Source organism: Electrophorus electricus, chromosome 7, assembly GCF_041902795.1.
Source record: "Electrophorus electricus isolate QZ-2024a chromosome 7, ASM4190279v1, whole genome shotgun sequence".
In the NCBI taxonomy this organism is placed as follows: Eukaryota; Metazoa; Chordata; class Actinopteri; order Gymnotiformes; family Gymnotidae; genus Electrophorus; species Electrophorus electricus.
The window spans coordinates 35,979,337-35,994,077 of NC_137503.1; the positions used below are offsets into that span (position 1 = coordinate 35,979,337).

Here is a 14,741-nt window from a genome sequence, read left to right on the forward strand (position 1 = left end):
ATTTTTCCGAGTTGATACTATCAGTGAGTAAAAGTTGCATAGTGCATACCGAAATGTCAAGGAGGACCAGGCTATCTCACTCTTACTACAACTGAGCACCCAGAATTGACCTGCTCATCTGCAGACAGTATTTATGACCACTGGGCTATAATTCTTTTAAGAGCTGTATTCAGGATTGATTTTTTCAACACACCAGGGCTTATTCAGTGGTGACAATTGTGTAAACGTATTAAAATAGCAGAAGATATCTATATTTGACATCTAAGTTATTGCATGTTTTCCTTAGGGTGCACTGTAATTGCAAACGTTTTGTCAAGCAAATTTTCCAAAGTCAAGCAACCAATAGCATTCTGAAGATTTTGATGAAATAGCAACCAATTATGCAGTAGTGACCTCTGGATTTCCAATCAAAGCAAAGATTGCATTGGAACATCTTATACTTGAATCAAATGATCTTTCACTGATCTCACGTACTGTTAAGGGCTATGTACGTTTATACTCCCATGAGCACATCATCCCTTACAGAGTCCTGAACTTAATCAAATTTTAAAAAATGCAATATGCTTACTGACACTGAAGTTACTGGAATTTTTTTGAATGTTATATAAATGCGCTAAAGTTGCATGGCAATACATGATATTTTTAGAAATAAGAAATCATTGGAGCCACAAGGGGCACCCAGAGTTCAACTGGGGACCTCTTGATCTGCAGTCAAATGCTCTACCACTGAGCTATACCCCCATCGAAAGCCATTTCTGAGGTCACTCAATTGACCGCAAAAGCAGTACTTGGGTGCCCAAGTGCATGTTCCAATGTCAAGCAGCCAAAGGGATTGTCAAGATTGCATTGAGATAGCATGCAATTATGCAGTAGTAACCTCAGAATCATCAGTCAAAGAAAAGATTGAATTTGAACATTTTATTCCAGAATCAAATTGTCTGCCACTGAGCTAACATGCTGTAAAGAGTTGTATTCACATTCACTGTCATGTGGACATCATCCCCTACTGAGTCTTGAATTTGATCAAATTAAGAAAGGGAAATATGATTACTGACTCTGAAGTTACTGGTCTTTTTGGGAATGTGATGTAAATGCATTAAAGTTGCTTGTTGGATGGCAGTAGAATATTTTTTTAAAAAGCACTTCACCTCAGACACTAGGGAGCACCAATAGTTAAACTGGAAACCTCTTGAACCAAAATCAAATACTCTACCACTAAGAAATTCCATGAATATACTTCAAAGCTGAGGAAGCTCAGGATACCAAGAAAGCAATCGCTGGGTACCCCAAAGAAATATATTTTCACAGAATGCACATTACATCTTTTAATCTGAAAAAGAGAAGAAAATGTGACAAGATATCTGCAATGGCAGGTATTCAAATTTTTCCGAGTTGATACTATCAGTGAGTAAAAGTTGCATAGTGCATACCGAAATGTCAAGGAGGACCAGGCTATCTCACTCTTGCTACAACTGAGCACCCAGAATTGACCTGCTCATCTGCAGACAGCATTTATGACCACTGGGCTATAATTCTTTTAAGAGCTGTGTTCAGGATTGATTTTTTCAACACACCAGGGCTTATTCAGTGGTGACAATTGTGTAAACGTATTAAAATAGCAGAAGATATCTTTATTTCACATCTAAGTTATTGCATGTTTTCCTTAGGGTGCACTGTAATTGCAAACGTTTTGTCAAGCAAATTTTCCAAAGTCAAGCAACCAATAGCATTCTGAAGATTTTGATGAAATAGCAACCAATTATGCAGTAGTTACCTCTGGATTTCCAATCAAAGTAAAGATTGCTTGGGAACATCTTATTCCTGAATCAAATGATCTTTCACTGATCTCACGTCCTGTTAAGGGCTTTGTACGTTTATACTCCCATGAGCACATCATCCCTTACAGAGTCTTGAACTTGATCAAATTTTAAAAAATGCAATATGCTTACTGACACTGAAGTTACTGGAATTTTTTTGAATGTTATATAAATGCACTAAAGTTGCATGGCAATACATGATATTTTTAGAAATAAGAAATCATTGGAGCCACAAGGGGGCACCCAGAGTTCAACTGGGGACCTCTTGATCTGCAGTCAAATGCTCTACCACTGAGCTATACCCCCATCGAAAGCCATTTCTGAGGTCACTCAATTGACCGCAAAAGCAGTACTTGGGTGCCCAAGTGCATGTTCCAATGTCAAGCAGCCAAAGGGATTGTCAAGATTGCATTGAGATAGCATGCAATTATGCAGTAGTAACCTCAGAATCATCAGTCAAAGAAAAGATTGAATTTGAACATTTTATTCCAGAATCAAATTGTCTGCCACTGAGCTAACATGCTGTAAAGAGTTGTATTCACATTCACTGTCATGTGGACATCATCCCCTACTGAGTCTTGAATTTGATCAAATTAAGAAAGGGAAATATGATTACTGACTCTGAAGTTACTGGTCTTTTTGGGAATGTGATGTAAATGCATTAAAGTTGCTTGTTGGATGGCAGTAGAAAATTTTTTTAAAAAGCACTTCACCTCAGACACTAGGGAGCACCAATAGTTAAACGGGAAACCTCTTGAACCAAAATCAAATACTCTACCACTAAGAAATTCCATGAACATACTTCAAAGCTGAGGAAGCTCAGGATACCAAGAAAGCAATCGCTGGGTACCCCAAAGAAATATATTTTCACAGAATGCACATTACATCTTTTAATCTGAAAAAGAGAAGAAAATGTGACAAGATATCTGCAATGGCAGGTATTCAAATTTTTCCGAGTTGATACTATCAGTGAGTAAAAGTTGCATAGTGCATACCGAAATGTCAAGGAGGACCAGGCTATCTCACTCTTACTACAACTGAGCACCCAGAATTGACCTGCTCATCTGCAGACAGTATTTATGACCACTGGGCTATAATTCTTTTAAGAGCTGTATTCAGGATTGATTTTTTCAACACACCAGGGCTTATTCAGTGGTGACAATTGTGTAAACGTATTAAAATAGCAGAAGATATCTATATTTGACATCTAAGTTATTGCATGTTTTCCTTAGGGTGCACTGTAATTGCAAACGTTTTGTCAAGCAAATTTTCCAAAGTCAAGCAACCAATAGCATTCTGAAGATTTTGATGAAATAGCAACCAATTATGCAGTAGTGACCTCTGGATTTCCAATCAAAGCAAAGATTGCATTGGAACATCTTATACTTGAATCAAATGATCTTTCACTGATCTCACGTACTGTTAAGGGCTATGTACGTTTATACTCCCATGAGCACATCATCCCTTACAGAGTCCTGAACTTAATCAAATTTTAAAAAATGCAATATGCTTACTGACACTGAAGTTACTGGAATTTTTTTGAATGTTATATAAATGCGCTAAAGTTGCATGGCAATACATGATATTTTTAGAAATAAGAAATCATTGGAGCCACAAGGGGCACCCAGAGTTCAACTGGGGACCTCTTGATCTGCAGTCAAATGCTCTACCACTGAGCTATACCCCCATCGAAAGCCATTTCTGAGGTCACTCAATTGACCGCAAAAGCAGTACTTGGGTGCCCAAGTGCATGTTCCAATGTCAAGCAGCCAAAGGGATTGTCAAGATTGCATTGAGATAGCATGCAATTATGCAGTAGTAACCTCAGAATCATCAGTCAAAGAAAAGATTGAATTTGAACATTTTATTCCAGAATCAAATTGTCTGCCACTGAGCTAACATGCTGTAAAGAGTTGTATTCACATTCACTGTCATGTGGACATCATCCCCTACTGAGTCTTGAATTTGATCAAATTAAGAAAGGGAAATATGATTACTGACTCTGAAGTTACTGGTCTTTTTGGGAATGTGATGTAAATGCATTAAAGTTGCTTGTTGGATGGCAGTAGAATATTTTTTTAAAAAGCACTTCACCTCAGACACTAGGGAGCACCAATAGTTAAACTGGAAACCTCTTGAACCAAAATCAAATACTCTACCACTAAGAAATTCCATGAACATACTTCAAAGCTGAGGAAGCTCAGGATACCAAGAAAGCAATCGCTGGGTACCCCAAAGAAATATATTTTCACAGAATGCACATTACATCTTTTAATCTGAAAAAGAGAAGAAAATGTGACAAGATATCTGCAATGGCAGGTATTCAAATTTTTCCGAGTTGATACTATCAGTGAGTAAAAGTTGCATAGTGCATACCGAAATGTCAAGGAGGACCAGGCTATCTCACTCTTACTACAACTGAGCACCCAGAATTGACCTGCTCATCTGCAGACAGTATTTATGACCACTGGGCTATAATTCTTTTAAGAGCTGTATTCAGGATTGATTTTTTCAACACACCAGGGCTTATTCAGTGGTGACAATTGTGTAAACGTATTAAAATAGCAGAAGATATCTATATTTGACATCTAAGTTATTGCATGTTTTCCTTAGGGTGCACTGTAATTGCAAACGTTTTGTCAAGCAAATTTTCCAAAGTCAAGCAACCAATAGCATTCTGAAGATTTTGATGAAATAGCAACCAATTATGCAGTAGTGACCTCTGGATTTCCAATCAAAGCAAAGATTGCATTGGAACATCTTATACTTGAATCAAATGATCTTTCACTGATCTCACGTACTGTTAAGGGCTATGTACGTTTATACTCCCATGAGCACATCATCCCTTACAGAGTCCTGAACTTAATCAAATTTTAAAAAATGCAATATGCTTACTGACACTGAAGTTACTGGAATTTTTTTGAATGTTATATAAATGCGCTAAAGTTGCATGGCAATACATGATATTTTTAGAAATAAGAAATCATTGGAGCCACAAGGGGCACCCAGAGTTGAACTGGGGACCTCTTGATCTGCAGTCAAATGCTCTATCTCTGAGTTATACCCCCATTGAAAGCCATTTCTGAGGTCACTGAATTGACCGCAAAAGCAGTACTTGGGTGCCCAAGTGCATGTTCCAATGTCAAGCAGCCAAAGGGATTGTCAAGATTGCATTGAGATAGCATCCAATTATGCAGTAGTACCCTCAGGATCATCAGTCAAAGAAAAGATTGAATTTGAACATTTTATTCCAGAATCAAATTATCTGCCACTGAGCTAACATGCTGTAATGAGTTGTATTCACATTCACTGTCATGTGGACATCATCCCCTACTGAGTCTTGAACTTGATCAAATTAAGAAAGGGAAATATGATTACTGACTCTGAAGTTACTAGTCTTTTTGGGAATGTGATGTAAATGCATTAAAGTTACGTGTTGGATGGCAGTAGAATATTTTTTTAAAAAGCACTTCACCTCAGACACTAGGGAGCACCAATTGTTAAACTGGAGACCTCTTGAACCAAAATCAAATACTCTACCACTAAGAAATTCCATGAACATACTTCAAAGCTGAGGAAGCTCAGGATACCAAGAAAGCAATCGCTGGGTACCCCAAAGAAATATATTTTCACAGAATGCACATTACATCTTTTAATCTGAAAAAGAGAAGAAAATGTGACAAGATATCTGCAATGGCAGGTATTCACATTTTTCCGAGTTGATACTATCAGTGAGTAAAAGTTGCATAGTGCATACCGAAATGTCAAGGAGGACCAGGCTATCTCACTCTTGCTACAACTGAGCACCCAGAATTGACCTGCTCATCTGCAGACAGCATTTATGACCACTGGGCTATAATTCTTTTAAGAGCTGTATTCAGGATTGATTTTTTCAACACACCAGGGCTTATTCAGTGGTGACAATTGTGTAAACGTATTAAAATAGCAGAAGATATCTATATTTCACATCTAAGTTATTGCATGTTTTCCTTAGGGTGCACTGTAATTGCAAACGTTTTGTCAAGCAAATTTTCCAAAGTCAAGCAACCAATAGCATTCTGAAGATTTTGATGAAATAGCAACCAATTATGCAGTAGTGACCTCTGGATTTCCAATCAAAGTAAAGATTGCTTGGGAACATCTTATTCCTGAATCAAATGATCTTTCACTGATCTCACGTCCTGTTAAGGGCTTTGTACGTTTATACTCCCATGAGCACATCATCCCTTACAGAGTCTTGAACTTGATCAAATTTTAAAAAATGCAATATGCTTACTGACACTGAAGTTACTGGAATTTTTTTGAATGTTATATAAATGCACTAAAGTTGCATGGCAATACATGATATTTTTAGAAATAAGAAATCATTGGAGCCACAAGGGGGCACCCAGAGTTGAACTGGGGACCTCTTGATCTGCAGTCAAATGCTCTACCACTGATCTATACCCCCATTGAATGCCATCTCTGAGGTCACTCAATTGACCGCAAAAGCAGTACTTGGGTGCCCAAGTGCATGTTCCAATGTCAAGCAGCCAAAGGGATTGTCAAGATTGCATTGAGATAGCATGCAATTATGCAGTAGTAATCTCAGAATCATCAGTCAAAGAAAAGATTGATTTTGAACATTTTATTCCAGAATCAAATTGTCTGCCACTGAGCTAACATGCTGTAAAGAGTTGTATTCACATTCACTGTCATGTGGACATCATCCCCTACTGAGTCTTGAACTTGATCAAATTAAGAAAGGGAAATATGATTACTGACTCTGAAGTTACTGGTCTTTTTGGGAATGTGATGTAAATGCATTAAAGTTGCTTGTTGGATGGCAGTAGAATATTTTTTTAAAAAGCACTTCACCTCAGACACTAGGGAGCACCAATAGTTAAACTGGAAACCTCTTGAACCAAAATCAAATACTCTACCACTAAGAAATTCCATGAACATACTTCAAAGCTGGGGAAGCTCAGGATACCAAGAAAGCAATCGCTGGGTACCCCAAAGAAATATATTTTCACAGAATGCACATTACATCTTTTAATCTGAAAAAGAGAAGAAAATGTGACAAGATATCTGCAATGGCAGGTATTCACATTTTTCCGAGTTGATACTATCAGTGAGTAAAAGTTGCATAGTGCATACCGAAATGTCAAGGAGGACCAGGCTATCTCACTCTTGCTACAACTGAGCACCCAGAATTGACCTGCTCATCTGCAGACAGCATTTATGACCACTGGGCTATAATTCTTTTAAGAGCTGTGTTCAGGATTGATTTTTTCAACAACACCAGGGCTTATTTAGTGGTGACAATTGTGTAAACGTATTAAAATAGCAGATGATATCTGTATTTGACATCTAAGTTATTGCATGTTTTCCTTAAGGTGCACTGTAATTGCAAACGTTTTGTCAAGCAAATTTTCCAAAGTCAAGCAACCAATAGCATTCTGAAGATTTTGATGAAATAGCAACCAATTATGTAGTAGTGACCTCTGGATTTCCAATCAAAGCAAAGATTGCATTGGAACATCTTATTCCTGAATCAAATGATCTTTCACTGATCTCACGTCCTGTTAAGGGCTTTTTACGTTTATACTCCCATGAGCACATCATCCCTTACAGAGTCCTGAACTTGATCAAATTTTAAAAAATGCAATATGCTTACTGACACTGAAGTTACTGGAATTTTTTTGAATGTTATATAAATGCACTAAAGTTGCATGGCAATACATGATATTTTTAGAAATAAGAAATCATTGGAGCCACAAGGGGGCACCCAGAGTTGAACTGGGGACCTCTTGATCTGCAGTCAAATGCTCTACCACTGAGCTATACCCCCATTGAAAGCCATCTCTGAGGTCACTCAATTGACCGCAAAAGCAGTACTTGGGTGCCCAAGTGCATGTTCCAATGTCAAGCAGCCAAAGGGATTGTCAAGATTGCATTGAGATAGCATGCAATTATGCAGTAGTAATCTCAGAATCATCAGTCAAAGAAAAGATTGAATTTGAACATTTTATTCCAGAATCAAATTGTCTACCACTGAGCTAACATGCTGTAAAGAGTTGTATTCACATTCACTGTCATGTGGACATCATCCCCTACTGAGTCTTGAACTTGATCAAATTAAGAAAGGGAAATATGATTACTGACTCTGAAGTTACTGGTCTTTTTGGGAATGTGATGTAAATGCATTAAAGTTGCTTGTTGGATGGCAGTAGAATATTTTTTTAAAAAGCACTTCACCTCAGACACTAGGGAGCACCAATAGTTAAACTGGAAACCTCTTGAACCAAAATCAAATACTCTACCACTAAGAAATTCCATGAGCATAGTTCAAAGCTGAGGAAGCTCAGGATACCAAGAAAGCAATCGCTGGGTACCCCAAAGAAATATATTTTCACAGAATGCACATTACATCTTTTAATTTGAAAAAGAGAAGAAAATGTGACAAGATATCTGCAATGGCAGGTATTCAAATTTTTCCGAGTTGATACTATCAGTGAGTAAAAGTTGCATAGTGCATACCGAAATGTCAAGGAGGACCAGGCTATCTCACTCTTGCTACAACTGAGCACCCAGAATTGACCTGCTCATCTGCAGACAGCATTTATGACCACTGGGCTATAATTCTTTTAAGAGCTGTGTTCAGGATTGATTTTTTCAACACACCAGGGCTTATTTAGTGGTGACAATTGTGTAAACGTATTAAAATAGCAGATGATATCTGTATTTGACATCTAAGTTATTGCATGTTTTCCTTAAGGTGCACTGTAATTGCAAACGTTTTGTCAAGCAAATTTTCCAAAGTCAAGCAACCAATAGCATTCTGAAGATTTTGATGAAATAGCAAGCAATTATGTAGTAGTGACCTCTGGATTTCCAATCAAAGCAAAGATTGCATTGGAACATCTTATTCCTGAATCAAATGATCTTTCACTGATCTCACGTCCTGTTAAGGGCTTTGTACGTTTATACTCCCATGAGCACATCATCCCTTACAGAGTCCTGAACTTGATCAAATTTAAAAAAATGCAATATGCTTACTGACACTGAAGTTACTGGAATTTTTTTGAATGTTATATAAATGCACTAAAGTTGCATTGAAATACATGATATTTTTAGAAATAAGAAATCATTGCAGACACAAGGGGGCACCCAGAGTTGAACTGGGGACCTCTTGATCTGCAGTCAAATGCTCTACCACTGAGCTATACCCCCTTTGAAAACCATTTCTGAGGTCACTCAATTGACCGCAAAAGCAGTACTTGGGTGCCTAAGTGCATGTTCCAATGTCAAGCAGCCAATGGGATTGTCAAGATTGCATTGAGATAGCATCCAATTATGCAGTAGTAACCTCAGGATCATCAGTCAAAGAAAAGATTGAATTTGAACATTTTATTCCAGAATCAAATTATCTGCCACTGAGCTAACATGCTGTAATGAGTTGTATTCACATTCACTGTCATGTGGACATCATCCCCTACTGAGTCTTGAACTTGATCAAATTAAGAAAGGGAAATATGATTACTGACTCTGAAGTTACTGGTCTTTTTGGGAATGTGATGTAAATGCATTAAAGTTGCTTGTTGGATGGCAGTAGAATATTTTTTTTAAAAAGCACTTCACCTCAGACACTAGGGAGCACCAATAGTTAAAATGGAAACCTCTTGAACCAAAATCAAATACTCTACCACTAAGAAATTCCATGAACATACTTCAAAGCTGAGGAAGCTCAGGATACCAAGAAAGCAATCGCTGGGTACCCCAAAGAAATATATTTTCACAGAATGCACATTACATCTTTTAATCTGAAAAAGAGAAGAAAATGTGACAAGATATCTGCAATGGCAGGTATTCACATTTTTCCGAGTTGATACTATCAGTGAGTAAAAGTTGCATAGTGCATACCGAAATGTCAAGGAGGACCAGGCTATCTCACTCTTGCTACAATTGAGCACCCAGAATTGACCTGCTCATCTGCAGACAGCATTTATGACCACTGGGCTATAATTCTTTTAAGAGCTGTGTTCAGGATTGATTTTTTCAACACACCAGGGCTTATTTAGTGGTGACAATTGTGTAAACGTATTAAAATAGCAGATGATATCTGTATTTGACATCTAAGTTATTGCATGTTTTCCTTAAGGTGCACTGTAATTGCAAACGTTTTGTCAAGCAAATTTTCCAAAGTCAAGCAACCAATAGCATTCTGAAGATTTTGATGAAATAGCAAGCAATTATGTAGTAGTGACCTCTGGATTTCCAATCAAAGCAAAGATTGCATTGGAACATCTTATTCCTGAATCAAATGATCTTTCACTGATCTCACGTCCTGTTAAGGGCTTTTTACGTTTATACTCCCATGAGCACATCATCCCTTACAGAGTCCTGAACTTGATCAAATTTAAAAAATGGAATACGCTTACTGAGAGTGAAGTTACTGGAATTTTTTTGAATGTGATATAAATGCACTAAACTTGCATGGCAATACATGATATTTTTAGACATAAGAAACCATTACAGCCACAAGGGGGTACCCAGAGCTGAACTGGGGACTTCTTGATCTGCAGTCAAACGCTCTACCACTGAACTATACCCCCATTGAAAGCCGTCTCTGAGGTCACTCAATTGACTGCAAAAGCAGTACTTGGGTGCCTAAGTGCATGTTCCAATGTCAAGCAGCCAATGGGATTGTCAAGATTGCATTGAGATAGCATCCAATTATGCAGTAGTAACCTCAGGATCATCAGTCAAAGAAAAGATTGAATTTGAACATTTTATTCCAGAATCAAATTATCTGCCACTGAGCTAACATGCTGTAATGAGTTGTATTCACATTCACTGTCATGTGGACATCATCCCCTACTGAGTCTTGAACTTGATCAAATTAAGAAAGGGAAATATGATTACTGACTCTGAAGTTACTGGTCTTTTTGGGAATGTGATGTAAATGCATTAAATTTGCGTGTTGGATGGCAGTAGAATATTTTTTTAAAAAGCACTTCACCTCAGACACTAGGGAGCACCAATAGTTAAACTGGAGACCTCTTGAACCAAAATCAAATACTCTACCACTAAGAAATTCCATGAACATGCTTCAAAGCTGAGGAAGCTCAGGATACCAAGAAAGCAATCGCTGGGTACCCCAAAGAAATATATTTTCACAGAATGCACATTACATCTTTTAATCTGAAAAAAAGAAGAAAATGTGACAAGATATCTGCAATGGCAGGTATTCAAATTTTACCGAGTTGATACTATCAGTGAGTAAAAGTTGCATAGTGCATACCGAAATGTCAAGGAGGACCAGGCTATCTCACTCTTGCTACAACTGAGCACCCAGAATTGACCTGCTCATCTGCAGACAGCATTTATGACCACTGGGCTGTAATTCTTTTGAAGACCTGTGTTCAGGATTGATTTTATCAACACACCAGGCCTTATTCAGTGGTGACAATTGTGTAAACGTATTAAAATAGCAGAAGATATCTATATTTGACTTCTAAGTTATTGAATGTTTTCCTTAGGGTGCACTGTAATTGCAAACGTTTTCTCAAGCAAATTTTCCAAAGTCAAGCAACCAATAGCATTCTGAAGATTTTGATGAAATAGCAACCAATTATGCAGTAGTGACCTCTGGATTTCCAATCAAAGCAAAGATTGCATTGGAACATCTTATTCCTGAATCAAATGATCTTTCACTGATCTCACGTCCTGTTAAGGGCTTTGTACATTTATACTCCCATGAGCACATCATCCCTTACAGAGTCCTGAACTTGATCAAATTTAAAAAAATGCAATATGCTTACTGACACTGAAGTTACTGGAATTTTTTTGAATGTTATATAAATGCACTAAAGTTGCATGGCAATACATGATATTTTTAGAAATAAGAAATCATTGGAACCACAAGGGGGCACCCAGAGTTGAACTAGGGACCTCTTGATCTGCAGTCAAATGCTCTACCAATGAGCTATACCCCCATTGAACACCATTTCTGAGGTCACTCAATTGACCGCAAACGCAGTACTTGGGTGCCCAAGTGCATGTTCCAATGTCAAGCAGCCAAAGGGATTGTCAAGATTGCATTGAGATAGCATGCAATTATGCAGTAGTAACCTCAGAATCATCAGTCAAAGAAAAGATTGAATTTGAACATTTTATTCCAGAATCAAATTGTCTGCCAATGAGCTAACATGCTGTAAAGAGTTGTATTCACATTCACTGTCATGTGGACATCATCCCCTACTGAGTCTTGAACTTGATCAAATTAAGAAAGGGAAATATGATTACTGACTCTGAAGTTACTGGTCTTTTTGGGAATGTGATGTAAATGCATTAAAGTTGCTTGTTGGATGGCAGTAGTATATTTTTTTTAAAAAGCACTTCACCTCAGACACTAGGGAGCACCAATAGTTAAACTGGAAACCTCTTGAACCAAAATCAAATACTCTACCACTAAGAAATTCCATGAACATACTTCAAAGCTGAGGAAGCTCAGGATACCAAGAAAGCAATCGCTGGGTACCCCAAAGAAATATATTTTCACAGAATGCACATTACATCTTTTAATCTGAAAAAGAGAAGAAAATGTGACAAGATATCTGCAATGGCAGGTATTCACATTTTTCCGAGTTGATACTATCAGTGAGTAAAAGTTGCATAGTGCATACCGAAATGTCAAGGAGGACCAGGCTATCTCACTCTTGCTACAACTGAGCACCCAGAATTGACCTGCTCATCTGCAGACAGCATTTATGACCACTGGGCTATAATTCTTTTAAGAGCTGTGTTCAGGATGGATTTTTTCAACACACCAGAGCTTATTCAGTGGTGACAATTGTGTAAACGTATTAAAATAGCAGAAGATCTCTATATTTGACATCTAAGTTATTGCATGTTTTCCTTAGGGTGCACTGTAATTGCAAACGTTTTGTCAAGCAAATTTTCCAAAGTCAAGCAACCAATAGCATTCTGAAGATTTTGATGAAATAGCAACCAATTATGCAGTAGTGACCTCTGGATTTCCAATCAAAGTAAAGATTGCTTGGGAACATCTTATTCCTGAATCAAATGATCTTTCACTGATCTCACGTCTTGTTAAGGGCTTTGTACGTTTATACTCCCATGAGCACATCATCCCTTACAGAGTCCTGAACTTGATCAAATTTAAAAAATGGAATATGCTTACTGACACTGAAGTTACTGGAATTTTTTTGAATGTTATATAATTGCACTAAAGTTGCATGGCAATACATGATATTTTTAGAAATAAGAAATCATTGGAGCCACAAGGGGGCACCCAGAGTTGAAATGGGGACCTCTTGATCTGCAGTCAAATGCTCTACCACTGAGCTATACCCCCATTGAACACCATTTCTGAGGTCACTCAATTGACCGCAAACGCAGTACTTGGGTGCCCAAGTGCATGTTCCAATGTCAAGCAGCCAAAGGGATTGTCAAGATTGCATTGAGATAGCATGCAATTATGCAGTAGTAACCTCAGAATCATCAGTCAAAGAAAAGATTGAATTTGAACATTTTATTACTGAATCAAATGATCTTTCACTGATCTCACGTCCTGTTAAGGGCTTTGTACATTTATACTCCCATGAGCACATCATCCCTTACAGAGTCCTGAACTTGATCAAATTTAAAAAAATGCAATATGCTTACTGACACTGAAGTTACTGGAATTTTTTTGAATGTTATATAAATGCACTAAAGTTGCATGGCAATACATGATATTTTTAGAAATAAGAAATCATTGGAACCACAAGGGGGCACCCAGAGTTGAACTAGGGACCTCTTGATCTGCAGTCAAATGCTCTACCACTGAGCTATACCCCCATTGAACACCATTTCTGAGGTCACTCAATTGACCGCAAACGCAGTACTTGGGTGCCCAAGTGCATGTTCCAATGTCAAGCAGCCAAAGGGATTGTCAAGATTGCATTGAGATAGCATGCAATTATGCAGTAGTAACCTCAGAATCATCAGTCAAAGAAAAGATTGAATTTGAACATTTTATTCCAGAATCAAATTGTCTGCCAATGAGCTAACATGCTGTAAAGAGTTGTATTCACATTCACTGTCATGTGGACATCATCCCCTACTGAGTCTTGAACTTGATCAAATTAAGAAAGGGAAATATGATTACTGACTCTGAAGTTACTGGTCTTTTTGGGAATGTGATGTAAATGCATTAAAGTTGCTTGTTGGATGGCAGTAGAATATTTTTTTTAAAAAGCACTTCACCTCAGACACTAGGGAGCACCAATAGTTAAACTGGAAACCTCTTGAACCAAAATCAAATACTCTACCACTAAGAAATTCCATGAACATACTTCAAAGCTGAGGAAGCTCAGGATACCAAGAAAGCAATCGCTGGGTACCCCAAAGAAATATATTTTCACAGAATGCACATTACATCTTTTAATCTGAAAAAGAGAAGAAAATGTGACAAGATATCTGCAATGGCAGGTATTCACATTTTTCCGAGTTGATACTATCAGTGAGTAAAAGTTGCATAGTGCATACCGAAATGTCAAGGAGGACCAGGCTATCTCACTCTTGCTACAACTGAGCACCCAGAATTGACCTGCTCATCTGCAGACAGCATTTATGACCACTGGGCTATAATTCTTTTAAGAGCTGTATTCAGGATTGATTTTTTCAACACACCAGGGCTTATTCAGTGGTGACAACTGTGTAAACGTATTAAAATAGCAGAAGATATCTATATTTGACATCTAAGTTATTGCATGTTTTCCTTAGGGTGCACTGTAATTGCAAACGTTTTCTCAAGCAAATTTTCCAAAGTCAAGCAACCAATAGCATTCTGAAGATTTTGATGAAATAGCAACCAATTATGCAGTAGTGACCTCTGGATTTCCAATCAAAGAAAAGATTGCTTGGGAACATCTT

The 14,741-nt window shown here is 37.7% G+C and overlaps 10 non-coding genes across 10 annotated transcripts; all 10 read right to left on the reverse strand.

Annotated features, from left to right (window-relative positions):
- Window positions 1–669: 669 nt before the first annotated feature.
- Window positions 670–741, reverse strand: trnac-gca (transfer RNA cysteine (anticodon GCA)). Its single transcript has one exon. It is a non-coding gene; the product is annotated as a tRNA-Cys (tRNA).
- A 1,310-nt stretch (window positions 742–2,051) lies between these two features.
- On the reverse strand, window positions 2,052–2,123 carry trnac-gca (transfer RNA cysteine (anticodon GCA)). Its single transcript has one exon. It is a non-coding gene; the product is annotated as a tRNA-Cys (tRNA).
- Window positions 2,124–3,432: 1,309 nt separating this feature from the next.
- On the reverse strand, window positions 3,433–3,504 carry trnac-gca (transfer RNA cysteine (anticodon GCA)). The gene has a single exon. It is a non-coding gene; the product is annotated as a tRNA-Cys (tRNA).
- A 2,691-nt stretch (window positions 3,505–6,195) lies between these two features.
- trnac-gca (transfer RNA cysteine (anticodon GCA)) lies at window positions 6,196–6,267 on the reverse strand. Its single transcript has one exon. It is a non-coding gene; the product is annotated as a tRNA-Cys (tRNA).
- Window positions 6,268–7,578: 1,311 nt separating this feature from the next.
- trnac-gca (transfer RNA cysteine (anticodon GCA)) lies at window positions 7,579–7,650 on the reverse strand. Its single transcript has one exon. It is a non-coding gene; the product is annotated as a tRNA-Cys (tRNA).
- Window positions 7,651–8,960: 1,310 nt separating this feature from the next.
- On the reverse strand, window positions 8,961–9,032 carry trnac-gca (transfer RNA cysteine (anticodon GCA)). The gene has a single exon. It is a non-coding gene; the product is annotated as a tRNA-Cys (tRNA).
- Window positions 9,033–10,342: 1,310 nt separating this feature from the next.
- Window positions 10,343–10,414, reverse strand: trnac-gca (transfer RNA cysteine (anticodon GCA)). The gene has a single exon. It is a non-coding gene; the product is annotated as a tRNA-Cys (tRNA).
- Window positions 10,415–11,725: 1,311 nt separating this feature from the next.
- trnac-gca (transfer RNA cysteine (anticodon GCA)) lies at window positions 11,726–11,797 on the reverse strand. Its single transcript has one exon. It is a non-coding gene; the product is annotated as a tRNA-Cys (tRNA).
- Window positions 11,798–13,107: 1,310 nt separating this feature from the next.
- trnac-gca (transfer RNA cysteine (anticodon GCA)) lies at window positions 13,108–13,179 on the reverse strand. The gene has a single exon. It is a non-coding gene; the product is annotated as a tRNA-Cys (tRNA).
- A 413-nt stretch (window positions 13,180–13,592) lies between these two features.
- Window positions 13,593–13,664, reverse strand: trnac-gca (transfer RNA cysteine (anticodon GCA)). Its single transcript has one exon. It is a non-coding gene; the product is annotated as a tRNA-Cys (tRNA).
- Window positions 13,665–14,741: the final 1,077 nt, after the last annotated feature.